The following is a 20,689-nucleotide window of genomic DNA, read 5'->3' as shown; positions in this document are numbered from 1 at the left end:
CAAATCCATAACACAGAGCTGCCTTCTGTCACTGAAATCAATAGGAACAAAATAATCACAATAGAAAACCTGATACCCATGGCTAATATCACTGTGTTAGAAGTCAAAGCTGCCACTGGAGTATCAACTAACAGAATCTCAAGGCATTGCAGGAACTCCTTAGGTGAAGAATAGTGTTCATTAACTAATCTATGGAAGGGTCTTCTCCCAGGCTAGACATTCCTACTTTTCTTTGATAACACTGTCAAAAAATTCCAGAAAGAGCTTCTCTGAATCTTTCGAAGAGTCCAAATGGGAACATAAGCAGATTCCTTGAGTCAAAAATTACACATGGGCTTCAGGATCCTTAGTATAGGTGGACCTCATTATCCGCAGTCCTGGTACCCGCGGTTTCTCATATCCTCAATCGGGCCATGAGCATCCGCATTATTTGCAGATACAAAAAGGGTTCAGGGCACTGGTTTGAAGCCAAACAGTTTGGAACCCCCCCATCAGCACACATGGTCTTGCTGACCATGCAAATGGATGCCACGCATGCATGGAGGCCATTTACACACGTGGGCTGATGGGGGGGGGAGTGCTGCCGTGCATGGGCTGTTGGGGGTGTGCTGCTGCTGCAGGAAGCTGCATGGAGTGATGGTAGAGCAGGTAAGGACCTGCTGTCTTCACTTTTAAAGGTGCCACTCTCTGCTGCCGCCGCCACACTCAAACCACTGAACCCATTCGGCTTAGAACGAGTGCACAAACCGAGGTTCATGCACATCCCTAAAGAGTTAAAATTTGTCCTCAGTGGTTCCTAGGTGGCAGGAAATGACCACTGAAGTCATTTCCAGCCAACATTTTGCTGATCAGAACCATTTTGTGGCTCTTTCCTCAAAAACACAATCCCCCCACAATTTTTCACAGAAAATCGGTGCAATTGAGGCTTTGGAGGTCACTGCTAGACAGAAGAAGACTTGCAGAGCATGGCATGGTAAGTTATATCTCCAATTTCTGCCTTTTTATTTATTTGCTCTCTTTTTGTCCCCCAGGAACCTAACCCCCCCAATTGCCATTGATGTAAGGTCTCATTACCCGCAGTTTCGTTATCCGTGGAAATTGGTGGGAATGGAACCCCCACGGATAATGTGGTCCACCTGTAATTGAGGCTGCCTTCATAAGATACCTGCAACAAGATCTGGTAGCAAACAGCTTGCCTGCCCCAGCTCTGTAGGTTGCATAATCCCATCTGGAATTACGGTGATCTCCCACTCTGTTCAATCGTCCCGGACAGGAAAAGAGACTGGTCCAGTTGAAAGAGGAGACAGAAGAAATGGAACCCACCATCTGTAGAAGAGCTACAGTCTTCATTACATAGTCTCTTAAACTCTGATGCAGGACCTAGATTGGACTTTTCTTTTCTTCTTTTTTTGCACTTGGAGTGACTGAGAATTGATAGTTGCCCTTCCTTGTCTTTAAACATAGAAATGACAGCAATCTTTTGAGTTTTGCCAAGCTTCCAAATCATCAACTTTCCTTACACATTAAAGGAAGGTGGGAGAGAGGGTTCCCCTCAGGGCTGAATGGGGAGAGACTGATTTCTCCTTGTCTGTGGCAAAGAGGAAGACCTATCCTAATAAGGAGGCAGATCCACAGCCACCTTGAAAAGAAACTTAAAGGATATCAATGTGCCATATACCTAAAGTTTACTCTGAACGACATTTTATGAGCTCTGTTAGCTAGCATTACTCATGTTCTATATCACTTTGCTTTATGACAAAACATGTGACTCTTAAATTCCACACAAGCTATCTGTAGGCTCTTCATCCATTATCTTAAAGCACTCACTCTGTACACAGTCTACTCCAGCTGCAGTTCCTTCATCAAAGCCTAATGGTTTGTTTCAAATAATCAAAGAAGTGTTTATATCACTGTCCTCAGGTGTAACCATTTTGTTTCCAGGAGAGCATTACAGTACACACCAGTGTCACAAACAATAAATCAAATCAAGTAGATTTCTTTCTCAGCCTTAACCAATCTACCTCACGTTGCCAGCACATCATGTTTGCAGTTGACTTTGAAAACAAATGCAATTGTGGGGCACATAAAACACCATATGTAAAACACGCCCAGCCACCTCTTTTAAATGTTAACCAGTAAAACAAATTTATGTGAGCTCTGCCTTGAATGAAATGCTACTGTTGTCTGAGAGGAAATCAGTGTGTTCCACCAAAGCATCTACCGGTACTGCATCTCATCACACATTGTGGCTTTGTTTCTATGGAAAAGGTCACTTAAGGCAAATTCTTCATAGTAAGTATTGCTATTCATCCCAAATGTATTATACAGTAAGCTTAAAATAAAATGAAAAAAATCACTGTACCAGGTAAGTCAGAGATTGGAAGCAAAATTATGCCCCAATTTATGTTTTGGACAACTTAAGATCACTGGAGTTGCTCAAATAAAACAAACAGGCAAATTAAAAAAAACACAAGACAAAATGTTCCCTATGCCATTCTCAGTTCTCTACCAAGCATATACTAAGGCTATTCACATGACATGAGCCGCCTTTGTCATGAACCTTTGGTTCATTTAACCTCAGTAGACGTTTGTGTGCACAATTGCCCCCAGGTAAATAGGCTTCTCCCCAGCCTGCCGCCATTTCTAGCCTGGGGTAGGGGGGAAGGGGCTACCGTGCTCATGGAGGGGGGCACTCTGAGATATGGGAGGGATAAGTCCTCCCACTCCCAGATCTGGCCTCCACCACACCGCTGTTCATGTGCACTCAGAGCGTGGTGGAGGGAAAGATGGCTGCTGCTAATCTTCCAGGGAAGGCAGGCAAGCTCCTGCCTTCCCTGCAGCACTTCTGAGCACCATGAATGACCTCACAGTTTACTTGCACAAAATGGTTATCAGCAGTGTTGCACCTAATTATGCTAGTCATTTTGGATTGGCATGGGAATTACTCTGGAGTTATTATTCCCTTCACCAAAGGAAACCAGGAATCTTACATAGGAAATGCTTGCAATGCACAATGTATACTGGGAAATAAAACCATGTCCCACTTTCAGTTAATGGAATGACACACACATCAACAGTAGAATATTTCTGTCAGTCCTATTAAGAACAGGGTGTAATATTACAGTTTAAGTAGCAACAAAAGAAGAAATGGCAGAGTAAACCAAAGATTTTCTCCACTGCAGTAATCTAATATATCTGTTAAGGACTATCACTATTAATACACAATGCCTAACAGTCGATATTCACCTTGACAAGCTTTTCTTGTTCAAACCAGAGGTCTAGTTGTCTAGACAACTAGGTCTAGGTCTAGTTGTCTAGATCCCTACTGGAGGAGGATGGAAAGATTTTAAGCACAGGACATAAGAGATATACCTGTAGGTTTTAAAAGTGCTATCCTATGAAAACCAGCTGATATAACAAAGATTTCCATTTTTTACTCATTTACCTTTTAGAATTTGAAATGTAATATAAATTATTCCTGAAGCAAGCAGCCAGGCACACCATGCTTCTTTTCACAATCATCCATCTGCTCCTTAAAAATCAAAATTTGGTGAATCATTCAAGTCTGACAGAGTTTATCTCAGAGAAGCAGGTGATTCTACCAGCAGGCAGTACTAGGCAGAGGCAGACAGATAAAGCTGTGAAATTATATATGGCTTGTAAATTTGAAGTAAAGATAATTTTGTTTCATTGAACTTCCTCTTACAGATTTAATGCTCCAAGAATCTGAAGTAAAAACAGAAAAAAGGTTTTTTTTAAGCCACAAACCCAAAAGGTTTTCTATATGAATTTTCCACTAATGTTTCTTGGGCTTTACAAAACTAAAATATTTTTTAAAGTGCAATGATTAAGTGTGCAATTCAAATAAATAGCTCTATCAGTCCAAGTGTAGACTTTAAATGAAGTTCTCTGGACCCCCAAAATGTGTCCTAAACCACTAGTCAGTAAAGTTCAATAAAGTTATCCTTATGGCCCTCAAATTCTGGCTTACAATAGAAAGCCACATTATTTTTTAGTCCAGCCATTGATTCATTTTATTCTTCCCAAAGTACAGGCAAAGAAAGGAGCAGTAATGGTGGTTACAACAAGTCATCAGATGGAATTAGTTTGCAATTTATTTTGTTTACTTAATTTCTAAAATTTTATACTCAATTGACTCTGAAACACAACTGTTAGCTGCTCCTAGCAAGAACAGGATTTCCTGCAGGAAGGAAGAATGGGAAACTGCTCCTGCTCAGCTATCAGGTGTATCAGTACAATACATAAGCATATCATACAGTATGTCACATCATTGCATTGGATCGAATTGTATCAGTTTAGTGGACAAAATTTTCATTGAATTTTTCATTGACATTTGTGGGGCTTCCGTTCTGCGGGGGGTGGGGGGGATAGTGAATCCATGAATAATGGGGCATTGAGGCAATGGGAATCAGGGGGTTAGACTGAAAATTGGCCAAAAATGATGGGTTTTGTCCTGTTTCCCCACCCATTCCCCCCAAATGGCCCCTCAAAGTACCCTACTATGCCCATGCAGAAAATTGGCCAAAAATCAGTTTTTCCCTTCATTTCGAGCCATAAAATGGCTCCTGATCTTTTCAAGGTGATGTAAGCCAGTGTGGTGTAGTGGTTAGAGTGCTGGACTAGGACCGGGGAGACCCGAGTTCAAATCCCCATTCAGCCATGAAACTAGCTGGGTGACTCTGGGCCAGTCACTTCTCTCTCAGCCTAACCTACTTCACAGGGTTGTTGTGAAAGAGAAACTTAAGTATGTTGTACTCTGAGCTCCTTGGAGGAAGAGTGGGATATAAATATTTTTTAAAGGGTCATTTCCAGCCACCCTCCGACTCACGGATATGTGGGTCTAACTCTTTCCCCTCCATTTCCCCCCTTGCATATACTGAGGTCAGGTGCTAATTACGCAGCCATGGATTTGCAAAACTGCAATTGCTGTACCCACGATTGGTGAGGGAGAGGAAAGCTGATCTTGTGGTAACAAGCATAACTTGTCCCCTTAGCTAAACATGGTCCACCCTGGTTGCATATGAACGGGAGGCTTGATGTGTGAGCACTGTAAGATATTCCCCTCAGGGGATGGCGCCGCTCTGGGAAGAGCAGAAGGTTCCAAGTTCCCTCCCTGGCTTCTCCAAGATAGGGCTGAGAGAAATCCCTGCCTGCAGCCCTGGAGAAGCAGCTGCCAGTCTGTGAAGATAATACTGAGCTAGATAGACCAATGGTCTGACTCAGTATATGGCAACTTTCTATGTTCCTATGGGTCTTCCTGTACACTGTTTCCATGATGAGTTTCAAAAAGGTACAATCCATTGAATACAGTTTCTGCTGTAATGAGGAAGCCTGTACAGCCGATTGCCTCAAAGATAACTCTGTAAGTTATTTGGGGCAACTTCTGTATCTCATGCAAGAGTCCCCAGGTGACCACCTTTCCTTGGACACCATTCTCAAGCCCCTCAGCATCTCTGCGAATGTCAAAGAGTGAGCAAAGCCTGAGTGTGATGATGAGGCCTGTACTAGATGAAGACAGAGGGAAATGGCAATGAGGCACTCATTCTTCTCTCGACCACCATTCTCTTTCCTGTTTGAAAGAGGCACATCTCAAACAGAAGGCAAGGATCTATTGCCTTCAAAGTCAGAATAATCCTTCCACCCACAAATTTATAAACCACTTTTAGAATGCTTTCCTTGAAAAGTGGTATATAAATAATAGTAAGTCATTAAAATGTCCAATCGAATCTGCATTGCATTGGTTTTGATTATTGGCCTAATGTGATACACAGCCCTATTAGGCAGTGCTTAAAATGCTGCTGTAGAAGTTATTCCCTCAGAAACATACATATACTCTCACTAACGTACACCACTCCCAGGCCACTTTGACAGTGATTGTTTTAATCTTCCACCAAGAAAAAAAATACCATATCCACATCACACTTCTGATTGTAAAATTGTCAAAAGTAAAATTGTCATATTCATCACACCCCTGAACCCAAAGCATTGCTCATTGCATTGCTCAATGCAATGCAAACAGCCTGTGATCCATTCACTTTCTTGGTAGCATACTGTGCTTTTTTAAATCTGTCCCAAAGTGCAAAATGGTACTCCATATCAAACAGGAAACTGGACTCTGTGTCTTACTTTAGTGTTTGCATTTCCACGGGCAAGAAAATGGGAGAGCTGGGACAGCAAAGGTCACAGGTCAAGATAGGCAATAAAGGTGGTGAAATCCATGGACAGCTCTGAAGGCAAGGACAAGAAGTTGATGCGGGACATGGGAGTGGTTAGGAAACCAGTGTCATGATTTAATGAGCAGCATTGCATGGTCCTCAATGCAACCATATGAAGCTTACAAGAGAATCACATTTGTGTTCATCTTCTCTCAGATTCTATTATTCCTGCCTAAGTCATAATTTTTAAAACTGTCCTACCAGTTATTTTTTTAAAAAATACTAATCTCTACCACAGGAAGTTACAAAAACATAGTATTAAAATTACCATATGAATGTCTTAATACTCTTTTGAACTAAACCACCTCACTGGATAGGAGTGTATAACCCAGTTCTTTTGATTAAGACCTAAACAGGCAGGTTCCTAATTTTATGGAAAATAATTTCTGCATGTTTTTTTGTATCCTTGGGTTATTTTTTAATGTGTAATACTGCTTGGTTCTTCCCTTCTTTTTGCAGTTGATTTTATGGGCAATTAAATGTTATACCATGATATTTTCAAAATCATCTAACTCTCTTGCACTTAGTCATGCACTCCAATAGGAACGGAGCTTTTCAGAATATGCATTTCCCACTACTTCCAAGCTCACCAAGTGAACGATGGATGTTCAGTCACTGACTGAAAGACTTATATGGCTAACAATCTGTCACTAAATAGTGATTAATTTTCAACCACCAAACTCGTACATGTTAGGATTACTCCCCAATGTTCAGTTTAATTTAAGTACTTTCTGATTCATGAACAAGGGGAATAACATACAGCTATAAAGAGGTAATCCAATCCAAGAATGGCCTTAACCCCTATAATCTGCACTTCAATGGCAAGGGAAACTGTATAGTTTTCAAACTGTAATCAAGATTTTTTTTTCCAGGCTCACACTGGAGCTGTCCTTTGCTCCCATCACTTATTAGATTACAATAAAACGACCATGCTCTCTTTATGGTGGGAACAGAGCGACCCTGGGGTGATTTATAATCTTGTGAAACCCTGTCCACACTGCTGACCAGACTTTTTTTCTTTTTTCTTTTTTGAGGTCGCTATCTGTTTCTTCAACTGATGTCTTCCTGCTGTGACAACACTGTTGGATAGCTGTCAGCACACAAGTATTTCTCAGGCTACACATTATCTCCGTGCACATTTCTCGTGCTTTTTTTCCCTATTGAAAAGCATTTATGTGCTTGGTGTTTAGACAGCAAAGGACCATTCTAAAGCTCTCTCATTAGTTTGAGGCCTGACAAAAGAAAGAAAACTAAATAAGAAAAGAATGAAGTGGATCGCCTTGTAACAAAAGAAACAAATACATTGTCTTCTACGCGTCTGATCAAATCACTGCTTGCTGCATACAAAGTTTGTATTTTTTGTATACATATTTAGATCAACATATTGTTGATTATGAATGTTCCTAAAGAGGCTACAATTACACAATTACCACAAACTTCTAAATGCTGATCACCCAATATCTGCATTCTTAAAATGCACATTTTTTAAAAAGGAAAACAAATATATTTACGCATACAAAAAAGAGCAGTGCTCTCAGATATGAGATATGTGTTTCTGTGTACACTGCAGGACTAACTTTAAAAGCACCATAATTAAAAAAAAAACATAAAGTGAATGTCACTCACTAATGCTATTAAGCTAGAATACTACATTCTAAAATGTAAAAGAGTTAATCTCACAATGTATTTTCTTGCAGTTGGATAACACCATAGGCTTTCCAGTTCAGATTCCAAAGATTATATTATAGCAACTAAAACAGTTAATTTTTACAATGTATCAAACTTTAAGTTGCTTTGCTTTTGAGACTAGGGACAAATTCATACATGCAGGCAGCTGTTCCATTGCCACATGATCTCTCTCACCTGATTGAGACTGCATGGAGAAGCCTCAATGTGAATACTACTACTACTACTACTACATAAATTTCTATACTGCCTCATACAAAAAGTCCCTGGGTGGTTCACAATCTAAAAAGAACCATTAAAACATGAATGCAATTAAATCAGTTTTAAATACAAATAAAAAGTCTGGGCTGTAAAAGAAAGCGAGCAGCACCTGGCAAGAAACTTCAATGACGACAAAAGTACTGCTGACCACTGCATCCAGCTTGCACTACAGGGCAAAACTAAAGCATGACAGCGCAAGACCCATCTCTTTAGATATGGGTCTGTCACATTTGCATACTGCATAAAATGAAAGCTGAGAGTCCAGCTGTAAGAGCAAAAGGAGCGCATGGGTGACAGGGGCTAACAGTTTCCCCACATGCAACTTAATTCCATGCAATCTATCATGCCAGGTGCTTTTTTCTCCCAAGGATCCAAGCACAGATGTAAGCTATACATAGTGGGGGAGAGAAAGGTCTGCTGATGTCATGTCTAGTTTGGCCCACAACAGTACATAAAAACATGCTCTTAAATATCTTAATAACCATGATTAGGAAATCAGGAGTATGCTGTGGGCTCATGCACTTCCTCCCCGCTGCCTCACCCCACTCCCTTTTTGGAGCTGACCATAATGTAGCATTAGATAATGTTAATTTATGCCAGTGCTAACTGTACTAAGGTTGAATGCTAAATATGGTAAGCAACCAGTTTGAAACTATGAAGCTATTCTCACGACCAGCAGGAACTGGGCTAAGGGAGCCCAGCCTGGTTCCTGCAGCTCGTGAGAACTAACGGGCTCGAGGGTGAGCCTTAGCCTCCTTTTTTTTGGTCGTGTGTCCAGACACACACATGAGGAGGGAGGGAGATCCCAGGAATGCACCATGCACTCACACAATGCCAGCGTGGTGTTGTGGTTAAAGTGCTGGACTAGGACCAGGGAGACCCGAGTTCAAATCCCCATTCAGCCATGATGCTAGCTGGGTGACTCTGGGCCAGTCACTTCTCTCTCAGCCTAACCTACTTCACAGGGTTGTTGTGAAAGAGAAACTCAAGTATGTAGTACACCGCTCTGGGCTCCTTGGAGGAAGAGGGGGATATAAATGTAAAAATAATAATAATAAAACAACAATGCATTACTGGGACTCCAGGGGTGGGGCACTGCATGGCAGCTCTTTCCTTCACTTGACCCCCAGAGCTGCCGGGCAAGACATGGTGAGGCACGGGAGTGCCGGAGTACAGCTGCCGCTCATATGGGTGGGTGATCTGCCCACCCAGTACATGATTGTATGCGGTGAGAGTGGGTCAAAGCCGCTCTCCCCGCAAACCTCATCCTGGCACTTCACACTACTCGTGTGAAGCGTCTGCATGAGTTGAAGTAGGTTGCGAACTCCCAAATTTGAAAGTAATATTACTTGGGTACTGACACACCATTAGGGCCAAAAAAGAAAGGGAAGGGCAATTTGCACATGAAGGGAGACCACGGCATATTCCCAATCTTCAAAACCAGAATATTACATTTGCAGTGTGCCATTGAGGCTTTTTCAAACAATCCAATACCAAGAGGCAGGATCAAGTAGCCGCTTACATATGGAACAATTCTAAGACAATATGCTGGATGGTCTATTACAAGGAGAAATTTCAAAATATTACTGCACAATTTGGACCAGTGTCATCCTGTGAGCCATTCTGTATGTGCCTCTTTAGGTGTAATCTTTGGTTAACTTAATGCAGTTAAATCTAATTAAAGATAAGAAAGTATAATATTACATGCAACTATTTCAGTAGAATTTATGCATGTGTACCAAGGTGCAGGTATAGTGGTAAAGCTAACACAATTATACAATTCATCAGGATCAAAGACTTTTATCATCTAGAGAAATGGCATAACACTTGCTTATACAACTTCTTTAGCAACCAAGTAAATGATAGAAAATAGAAGTATCACTTCCAGTTTCCAAATTCTACATCTATGTACTTTTTGTCTTCAGTAAGGTAAAATGTGCCGTCAAGTTGTGTCAACTCCCGGTGACCACAGAGCCCTGTGTTTGTCTTTGTTAGAATATAGGACAGGTTTACCATTGCCATCTCCTGTGCAGTATGAGATGATGTCTTTCAGCATCTATCCTATATCGCTACTGCCCAATATAGGTCTGGGGAACATAGGATATGAACCGGCAACCTCTGGCTTGCTACTCAAGTCATTTCCCTGCTGCGCCACAAAAATGACATGAAAGTTTCACAAGATTCCATGCAGTATTCATGTAAAATGTGCTTTATTCTTCTAATCATTACAAGCTGTTTCTGAAAGCTGACGAAGTATTTCATTTCATGAAGAAAAGAGCAAATTGATAATCACAGCAAATAAGTCAGACTGTCCTTTGCTCTCAAGGAGGTAACCTACTGTTTCACTCCTCTAAGGGCTTCTTTAATAGGATGAGCAAAATCTCAGGGAAAACTACCAATTAAAACAGTGAAACATCCCTGAGGATAATGTTACCTCCAAACGTTTATGCATTTCTCAATGACTTCTTCAACCTTTCCACAGTTAACACATATTTAACTGTGTTAACTGTGGAAAACAGATTTGGTAAGCTGTTGGGCATAGAATCAGACAGACGATTATGGCAAAAGGTATTATTTCTACAATTTATAGTTGTTTATTTTCTAAAATTCCTAAAATGAATTGGGAATTAATATACAAAGGACACACACAGGAGAGTTTGGGAAGAGGAAGGGCCAGGAGAAGGTTATCATTGTTGGGCTATCTAAAATGACTAGAATAAAAGATAGTGAATAAGGTCGTTTACGCTACCACTGAAGCCCGGTGCGGAGGGTGCAGAGGAAAGACAAGATCGATCTTACCTTCCCCCCAGACAATCCAACTATTCCTGTGTAGTGCATGGCTTGCACACTCACACAATCCACACTGCTCAGAACAGAGCACATCTCTGGAGGCCAGGAAAATGAGTCCTGTCCTCCAGGAATCCCAAAATGCACTGCCCAAGCAGTGGGGTGCATTGAAGGATCCCCCTTCAAGGCAGGCACTCTAGGTGCCCAGCTCTGTAACTGGTCAGGCTGCCTGTGGCCTGAGCATTCACACAACCCGGGGCCTGGGGATAAAGGGCACATGGAGTTTGAAGCACCATATGAAGCACCAGCCCCAATCACAACACTTCATGCGAGCAGCTCTACCCAGGAAGGGCTGCTCATGTGCATAGCCTTAGTATGTGGTAAGAACGGATAAACACAATAGTTTGTATTCAAAGAAAGATAGCCATGACGAAATCCTATTGAAATTAATGGGACATATATTTATAATGGAACTTAATTACAACTAAAGAACCCACTGACTGACATGTCGCTCAACATAATGTGGATGGTTCTGACCCACCAGTGCCATTTGGGGAGTCTAACACACACACACACACACACACACACACACCTGTTCTACTGCTACTTACTGTTGCTGGTTATATGAGATGTGACTTGCTTTATTTCCAATGCATGTTGCTTCAAAATGTGCAATCATACTACAGTAAGTAGTAGAAGAAAAGCCTGCTGTGCAGAAATGTGGACATGTGCTTTAGATACCAAGTGGTGCAGGTAGTTCAGAACTGTCATGTTACGCTGTGGGACATCAGCCAGTATTACCAGAGATTGTGGATTATGAAGTTATGTAAAATTAAATGGATGGACTCCAAGAACACCTACAGTTGGGAAGGGGCTAGGTTTAGTCAGGATAGTCATATTTTGGTCATTCACTCTTTACAAGGGATTCACAAAATGTTATCATCCATACACTGTCAACCTGTACTTTCTCTGGGCTTAATTCCTTACATGTATTAATACAGAAAATGTAACTCTTTTGAGAACAGCAATACAGCAGCATGACGTCCATACACATAGATTGCTGCTAGTTCAGCTGTTCTGTCAGGTACCATCAGTGAGTGATGCAGATTTCTCCTGGAACCATTTCATAAAAACTGCATGGCTTTCATCCACCCTGCAGTCCATGCAGTCGCACAGACTTAGCAGTGACCCTGCAGTTGTGGTGGATCTTTTGGCTGTGACTATAGAAACCACACTTGCTACAGGCAATGATAATCTAGTCCTGGCAGCATGTGCCCCTGAAGCACGGGGCAACTATAAGGCTGACCCCACCCTCTTCCCAGGTTGGGAAGAAGGTTCACGATTTTCAGAGAGAATAGAAATATCCACAAGGAGAAGAGGAAAGAATATTTGTCATTGCAAGTGGAATAATGATGGACTGTCTCCAACTAGGTTCTGTCTGTGAAGTCAGTGCTGATGACTCAATGCTGGAGACTGAGCTATCTAGCAGGTAAAGTTGCCTGCTCATTCCAATTGGAAATAAAATGGAGTGAAATAAATTATTATTTGAATTATATGCTTATTCTCGTTCTTTGTTGCTACTTCTTCTTTGGAGTCAGATGTAAACCAAGGCTTGGTTCAGACACTAAGGTTGTTTTCACGACCAATACCATGGCAAGGGGAAAGGCAGGGTTCAACCTGCCTTTCCCCAGATGATCAATCTTCGTATCTTTGGTGTGCAAGCCGCGTGCCCACATAAAAACTTAAGGACAGCCCTGCTGGATCAGGCCCAAGGCCAATCTAATCCAGAAACCTGTTTCACATAGTGGCCCAACAGATGCCTCTGGGGAGCCCACAGGCAAGAGGTGAGGGCATTCACTCTCTCGTGCCATTGCTCCCCTGCAACTGGTATTGAGAGGCATTGTGCCTCTGAGGCTGGAGGTGGCCCACAGCCACCAGACTAGTAGCCATTGATAAACCTGTCCTCCATGAATTTGTCTAAGCCCCTTTTAAAGCCATTCAAGCTGGTGGCCATCACCACATCCCATAGCAAAGAATTGGATAGATTAATTATGTGCTGTATGAAAAAGTACCCTCTGTTTCCTGTCCTTCAACCAGTTAACAATCCACACATAAACCTGTCCTCTTGTATACTATGTCAACCAGATCACCTTTATCCAAAAGCTTGTTGACACTCTCAAAGAACTCTAAAGGGTTAGTGAGGCAAGACTAGTCCTTACAGAAGCTATGCTGGTTCTCCTTCAGCAAGGCCTTTTCTTCTATATGTTTAACAATTTTGTCCTTAAGTATGCTTTCCATCAATTTAGCCGGCACCGAAGTTAAGCTAACCAGCCTTTAATTTCCAAGATCCCTTTTGGAAAATCAGAGTCACACTGGTTACTTTCCAGTCCTCTGGTAAAGAGCCCGATTGTAGGGACAAGTTACATATTTTTGCTAGGAGATCAGCAATTTCACATTTGTTCCTTCAGAACTCTTGGGTGGATGCCATCTGACCCTGGTGATTTGTTAGTTTTTAGTTTTTCAAGACATGTTAGAACATCTTCCCTTGTCACCTCAAACTGGCTGAGTTTTTCAGCCTCTAATCCTGAGAAGCTCAATTCCAGAGAGGGTATATGGTCAGTATCCTCCGCTGTGAAGACAGACGCAAAGAACTCATTCAACTTCTCTGTAATCTCTTTATTCTGCTTAATAATCCTTTTCACGCCCTCATTATCTAAGGGCCACTCACCTCCCTGCTTCTGATGTGCTTAAATATGTTTTTGTTATTCCCCTTGACACTTCTAGCTATATGCTCCTCAAACTCTCTCTTTGCATCCCTTATTGTGTCTTTGCATTTCCTTTGCCAAAGGTTATGTTCCTTTTCATTCTTTTCATTGGAAAAGCACGACTTCCATTTTCTGAAGCAAGTCTGCTTCCCTTTTATAGTTTCCCTGACTCTATTTGTTAGCCACGCTGGCATCCTCCTGAACATGGTGGTACCTTTTCTCCTTCTTGGTATACATTCCAACTGTGCTTCTAGTATTGTGGTTTTTAATAAGTTCCATGTTTTCTGGAGTGATTTGACCCTCCTTACTTTCCCTTTCAACTTCCTTCTTACCAGTCCTCTCATTTTTGAGAGATTTCCTCTTCTGAAGTCCAACGCATCTGTGTTGGACTTGCTTGACAATTCTCTATTTGTATATATGCTGAACTGAATCACACTATGGTCACTGCTACCCAATGGTTCTACAACTCTGACATCTCGCACTAGATCCTGAGCACCACTCAGGATTAAGTCCAAGGTCACATCCCTCTGGTCGGTTCTAAGGCACAGACATTTAGCATGTCTAGAAATCTGGCCTCTCTTTCACTACCTGAATGTGAATTTACCCAGTCTATGTGTGGGTAGTTGAAGTCACCCATTATTACTGCCCCCTCTCTCTCTTTGATGCCTCTCTTATTTGCTTCTCCAGCTCCAGGTCACTCTCAGCATAGTGATACGGAGGGTGATAGCACATCTCTATTAACAAATTTACTTTCAGTCCTCTTAATGTTACCCATAATGATTCTGTGGAGGACTACAGTCCACCTAGGTTTTCTATCTTGTTGGAATCTATCCTTTTATTGATATATAGTGCTACTCCTCACCCAATCCTTCCTTCCCTGTCCCTTCTGTAGAATTATATCCAGGAATAACCGTGTCCCACTGGGTCCCACCGTTTTACAAGGATTCAATTATTCCAACTATATCTATGTTTTCATTAGTAAACAAGCACTCCAGATCACCCATCCTTGCTAAGAGGCTTCTGGCATTGGTATATAGACACCTATATGCTAAGTCCCTCACCTGGTGTTAGTTTGCACCTTTCCAGCCTTTGATCCTTTTAGCAAGCTGTAATGTGTTTTATTCTGCTCAACTTCTGGCTCTGCTCTTTCCCCTTCTGGTTTATCTGAAATATGTGCACCCCCGCCTCCATGGGATTTTGCTGGCTGAACCAGATACCTCCCAGTTCCTGTTGGCAATCCCCCAGGCATCATTTTAAAAGCTGCTCTGTAATCTTTTTTATTTTAATTGCCAGCATTCTGGTTCCAACTTGGTTCAAGTGGAGCCTGTTCATTTTGTACATGCTTCACTTTCCCCAAAATGTGTCCAGTGCCTAACAAATCTAAACCTCCTCCCGACACCACCATCTCAGCTCTGCCTGTCTCGCTGTCCTTGTGCATGGAACAGGTTGCACTTCAGAGAACGCTACCCTGGGGGTCCTGGACTTCAATATGCTATCTAGCAGCCTAAATTTAGCTTCCAGGGCCACCCGACTACATTTCCCAACATCATTGGTCCCAACATGCACCACGACAGCGGACTCCTCCCCAGTACCACCTAACAGCCTACCTAGACACAGCATGATGTCCACAACCTTCACATCAGGCAGGCAAGTCACCATGCAGTCTACACATGTGTCACAGAATCATCTCTCTATGCCCCTAATGATTGAATCATCCACTACTAGGAGGCCCCCACACCCTAGAGGATTATCTTCTGTGCGAGAGGATATGGGTACATTACCCAAGGAAGGGGTCCCTGCTAAGAGAGTGTTTCCCTCTTACTCAGACTGATGTCCTCCTTCCCTGAAACCTTCACTCTCCATGACAGCAGAAGCACTGTCAGCCTGGGAGTGGGATGCCTCTATCACATCCCTGAGGATCTCATCCACACACCTCTTTGCCTCTGTGAGCTTCTCCAGGTCACTCACCTTGCCTTCGAAGGAACACACTTGTTCCCAAGAGCCAGGAGCTCTTTGTACCGAGCACACATCCAAGACTTCTGCCCTTTGGATGACACATGTGACACTCTGTGCAATACACTGGGAAGCACCCCCTCCCCTGCTGGCATTCTACCTTCATAACTGGTTTGATTGGCTATTTCGAATATATAGGGCTTGTTCACTTGGAGTTATGTACTGGGTGCAGTTTTGTTTTTGTTCTGTTGTTTTCTTTATGCATTTTATAGCCTGCTCTTCCTCCAAGGAGCCCAGAGCGGTGTACTACATACTTAGGTTTCTCCTTACAACAACCCTGTGAAGTAGGTTAGGCTAAGAGAGAACTAACTGGCCCAGAGCCACCCAGCAAATATCAGTTGTCAGCTAATTAAAGGTTTCAAGCTTGTCCTCCAAGAAAATTACAAAAAGAGGGTAGTACTCACCGTATTCTTGTACTGGGCATCTCCTCTGTAATGGACCACTTGTGTACCTCCCCACAGAGTTCCCCCCAATCTCCCACTAAACTCCTACAAAACCCCTTCAATATCTTTTTGCAAACTCCTGTTAGCAAATCTTCTCTGGTCTGATCCTTGTATTCAAGATCAGCAGGCAAACTGACTCTCCTCAGGAATGTGACCTCTCCCACAAGCTGGAATGTCACTCACCTGGAATAAATCCCCCACTCAGGCTGCTCTGAAAAACACACAAACACTTCCAGCCAGCCAGAAATCAAACCCTAGAAAATTACCAGCCCTAACAAACTTTGTTTCTCCTTTCCATTTTTTTCCTGGTTGGTTGGTTATTTATTTATTTCCTTGCTATGTTTCTTTGCTTGATATCTTCTTTAGGAGAGAAATACAAGCTTGTTGTCTCCTCTTCTTTCAAGATCAAAAGGCAAACTGACTCTCCTCAGGAATGTGACCCCTCCTACAAGCTGGAGTGTCACTCACTATCTGCGCTGCCAGGAGCATCATGGATCAACAGAAGCTGGGACTCAATTTCCCATCCTCTGGATATTCTACAAGGCACCACATTATGAGGGCAGCGCCTTGGGGGATTCCCCCTTCAGACACACACTCCAGGCGCCCATCTCTGGTTTAAATTGAGGTATGCAAATTGTATTTTTTATGTTAGTGCTAACCACAGCTATCTAGTTCAAATATAATAGCACACTATTTTTAGTGGAAACCAAGAAATAGAGAGAGTGTGAAACAGGAGAAGAGGAAGGAGAAGGAAGTGTGTGAACCTTGACACATTCCCCATCCTCCAAACTTTGTTCAGCCACCTCTAAAAATGAACAGGTGAAAAAGATTTATTCATGAATTCTGACAAAAGAAATTTAACAAAAGGCAAAACACTTGTTCACCCATCCTTGTCATCAATCTTACATAAAGTCACACATTAAAATTAGTTCTATGCAAAACAAATGTGTACTTTTCCTATTAAAAAGGAAGTATAGCTTTTTGGATGCTTTAGGAAGTTGAGTATGTGTTCAGATGCATGAGAAAGGTAGGACAGACCTGAAAACCAAGACAAATGGTATGAATCAAAATTGGCTTTTAAAATCATAAAGCAGTTGCTTCCCCCTTTAATAATTTTTTTGGGTTGTTAAGGAATGAGTGCATGTATAGGGAAATTTGGAAATGGCTTCTGCACAGTGGTATAGACACAGTTAGGAGCTGGGCTATATGTACAGAGATTTTGATTCTCCTCAACCTCCATGATCTACCTGGCAGGAATAAGTTTACATGGCACTCATCTTTAGTGGCTTCACTCATTCCTGGTGGATTGCTCTGAGGTGTAGTACTGGGAAGTTGCTGGTTATCTCATGGCCTTTGGCATGAGGGGTGCTACAACGTACCATCTCATCTCTCATTTTCAACTTCTACCTGAAGCCGCTGCAAAAGGTCATCCAGAGGTTTGGGCTGAGGTGTGGCTAATATATAGATAGGATAACACAAACCTTCACCTCTCCTTTCCAGGAAGGCTGTGCAAGTACTAGATCAGTGTCTGGTGTTAGATCAGGAGTGGATAAAATTGTGCATATTCATTCAGACCAGACTCCACCTTTGTAAAAGATTCAGAGATGGAGACAACTATAGCTCCATCTGGTCAAATTTTTATAGATAGCTTCCAGCTTGTTAACTCTCAGGCTTCCTGGAGATATGAGTCCAGCCTTGTACATGCTTGGCTCATGCTCAAATTATCTGATGAAATCTGCTATGATAGGTCTCAAGTGATTAATGCCTTCTTGAGAGAGGGGGAAGTCTCACAGGGTTGAAAAAGGCCGAACACCAACTAAGTTAGTAATTATTACCCAAAGCTGTATTTGGGCAAGGTGTTTGAACACGTGAACTCTGCTCCAGACTGAACAAGCCAAAATGTAAATCCAGACAAGACAGCAACATTGTTAGTTCAGAATTCTGGCAATATGGGAGAGGCTGTACAACCTACTTTGGATGGGACTGCACTCCTCCTGAAGGATCAGCTAAGCTTACCTAATACTTTTCTTGGGGGCCTGGAGAGTAATGATTGCCAAGAGCGCCTTTTATCAGTTCCTACTGATTTGGCAACTGTGTTCTCTCGTAAAGAAAATGTTTCTAGCATATCAGTTATTCACACATTAGTTGTCTCTAGACTGGACTACTGTAGTGCTCTCTACACAGGGCTGACTTTTTAAAAAATCAGAAACTTTTAAAAAGCTCAAAAAATGGGTTGGATTTTAACTCTGATCTTCTTTTATTTTCACTAGTCACCAATTCATTTCTGAGCTCATTTTAAAGTGGTGGTCCTGATCTTTATAGCCCTAAACAGTCTTGATTACCTTAAGAACTGTCTGCTCCCATATAGACCTACCTGGGTTTCAGGATTTGCTTTGAAGTGTCTGAGGTCATTAACATTACCAAACTGGGCGGTGTCAGGGGGAAAGCAAGATCCTACCTACCTTCCCCCAAATGACTGAAGCCTCTTTGGGGAGCCACATGACCAGCATAGCAGCAGATACCTGAAGTGGGATTGGGAGGAGCAAGTCCTCCCTCATCCCACAGTGCACCACACAGAAAGCAGAGAGGCAACCTGCTACAGTGCACCAGGGCTCTGTGGCCACTACTCCTGGCAGCCATTTCCAGTGTCCCAGCACAGCAGGTAACCAAAAAGTCAGGTAGGACAGGTTTTTCCTCTGACTTCACTTTTTGCCTGGGTAGCAGATCTGGGCTATCCAAGTCTGCAGCTGCTGGGTCAGGAGGCCTCCTAGTTGCCCAGATGACATGGACTGTTTGGGTCCCTCCTACCCAAGCAGTCCGTGTTGTGTGAACACACTATTTATTGTGCCTTCATGCCAAGCTGTGAAGCAAGTGAGCACAAGGGGATAGGGCACCCTATAACCCTCTACTTGGCAATAAGTTCCATTTACTTCAAGGAGACTTGTTTCCAAGTAAAAGATTTAGAATTGAAATTCAAGTTATTGATCCACATTACATACCTGCATTACAATGTAACAGAAAATCCATTACGTTTATTACTGTTTACCAAGTTTTTGAAAGCATCCTGAGCAATTATTTTTATGTATTCAAATAACCCAGGTAAAAATGGCATTTATCAAACAGAACTTTGAAATAAAAATTCACTCCTTGAGCTATTGTACATAAGGATGTACATAAGGATCCCCTGCCTAGAATATTTCTCATTTTTGCTCTTGCCTTTTAGCATACAGATTTTGAACATTAGCAATTGTTAAGATTTTCACCTTGCTCCAATCAGGTGTCAAGCACCACTTAATAATAAATATCAATGAGTATAGGCAGTGTGTAACTAACCACAGATTTGATTATCTTCAAGGTGAAGTAAAAGTAGCAACCTTTCACAGAATAGTAATCCCCCAGCTGAGCACTTCTTGTAATGCCTTGGACTGGATTTGTTTTCTGCATATTTATTCCACTAATAAGAGAGCCAAGAGCTCATAAAAAAAAAATCAGCCCAGTGATATGACCAGACAGCAACCAAATCAGAATGTGATCACAGATTATTGCCACCTTTCACTGCCTAAATTAGTTTAAATCTGTTTTCACAAAGGCTGCCATTCATACAGGACCTTATTCAGTGTGTACTTGAAAAATAAAGAAATAGTAAAGATGATCCAACCTAAAACATGCTTTATTTTTTTAAAATGTTTTGGACTGTCTTCATACTATATACGATTCTTCTGAACACCTAAAAAATTGATGCATTTGTTTTACAGACCAATGCTCTGATTTAGCTAGGGGCTCATACACATATATCCCTAACTGGACAATGAACCATATGTGCAAATGGATACTGAATGTGTGGATCTGGACCCCAGCCAATGGCTTGCTGGGTACAGCAGTCTTCATGAAATCACTGGTGACAGTACTGATCATTTTTTTAAAGAGCACAACAGAGGGCTGATTCTCTATACTCCCTTCTTACTAGTGAGTCTAAGGACCATCTCTGAGCTGTGTCTTGGAAGTACTACTTGATTCTAAGACTTCAGTATTATATATTCCAAACTGCTCCAGCACTACTTCACCAGAACACACATATAAACCAACACGTTTATTGTAAGGTCAATAATTTTATCTTACTTTGAAATCTCATCTTCTTTCTTTGCATTTATTCAGATTAGTTATTGGCAATTAAGTTTGTTTGTTTTTTAAGAACTGGACTTGCAGTTGTTTTAACTTTGGAAAACAGACCATATTTTCCATATACTAATTAGTTTTCACTCTTCAACACAGTTCATTTCATTCTCAACAGAATTAGTTTGCCAAAAATTTAAAATGTTTTGCAAAGTACTTTGCTTTTATCAAACAATCTCAGCTAATATACAATTTACCTTAATAAGGTACATAATACCCTAAATGTCAAGCAGAGGTTTTTAATACAGTCTCAACTCCCAACTTAAGCTGGACCATTCTTTAATTAGTTTTGGAAAAACTCATTCTACTAGACCTGATAGCATAG

At 41.7% G+C, this 20,689-nt stretch overlaps 1 protein-coding gene and 1 long non-coding RNA gene across 7 annotated transcripts in view; one reads left to right on the top strand and one right to left on the bottom strand.

The window, feature by feature from the left end:
• Positions 1–7,379, top strand: part of LOC128350151 (uncharacterized) — a 54,647-nt gene extending 47,268 nt beyond the window's left edge. The window contains exons 2-3 of the long non-coding RNA XR_008319177.1: positions 907–973; positions 7,271–7,379. This is a non-coding gene — a long non-coding RNA (uncharacterized LOC128350151). The remainder of the gene's footprint in view (positions 1–906; positions 974–7,270) is intronic.
• The window catches only part of DACH1 (dachshund family transcription factor 1), a 553,005-nt gene that overhangs the window by 496,718 nt on the left and 35,598 nt on the right, over positions 1–20,689 (bottom strand). The window lies entirely within an intron of this gene.

The sequence above is a fragment of the Hemicordylus capensis genome, chromosome 3 (assembly GCF_027244095.1).
Source record: "Hemicordylus capensis ecotype Gifberg chromosome 3, rHemCap1.1.pri, whole genome shotgun sequence".
NCBI lineage: Eukaryota > Metazoa > Chordata > Lepidosauria > Squamata > Cordylidae > Hemicordylus > Hemicordylus capensis.
The sequence above is the reverse complement of the archived record's forward strand: the minus strand, read 5'-3'. Positions and strand labels throughout refer to the sequence as shown.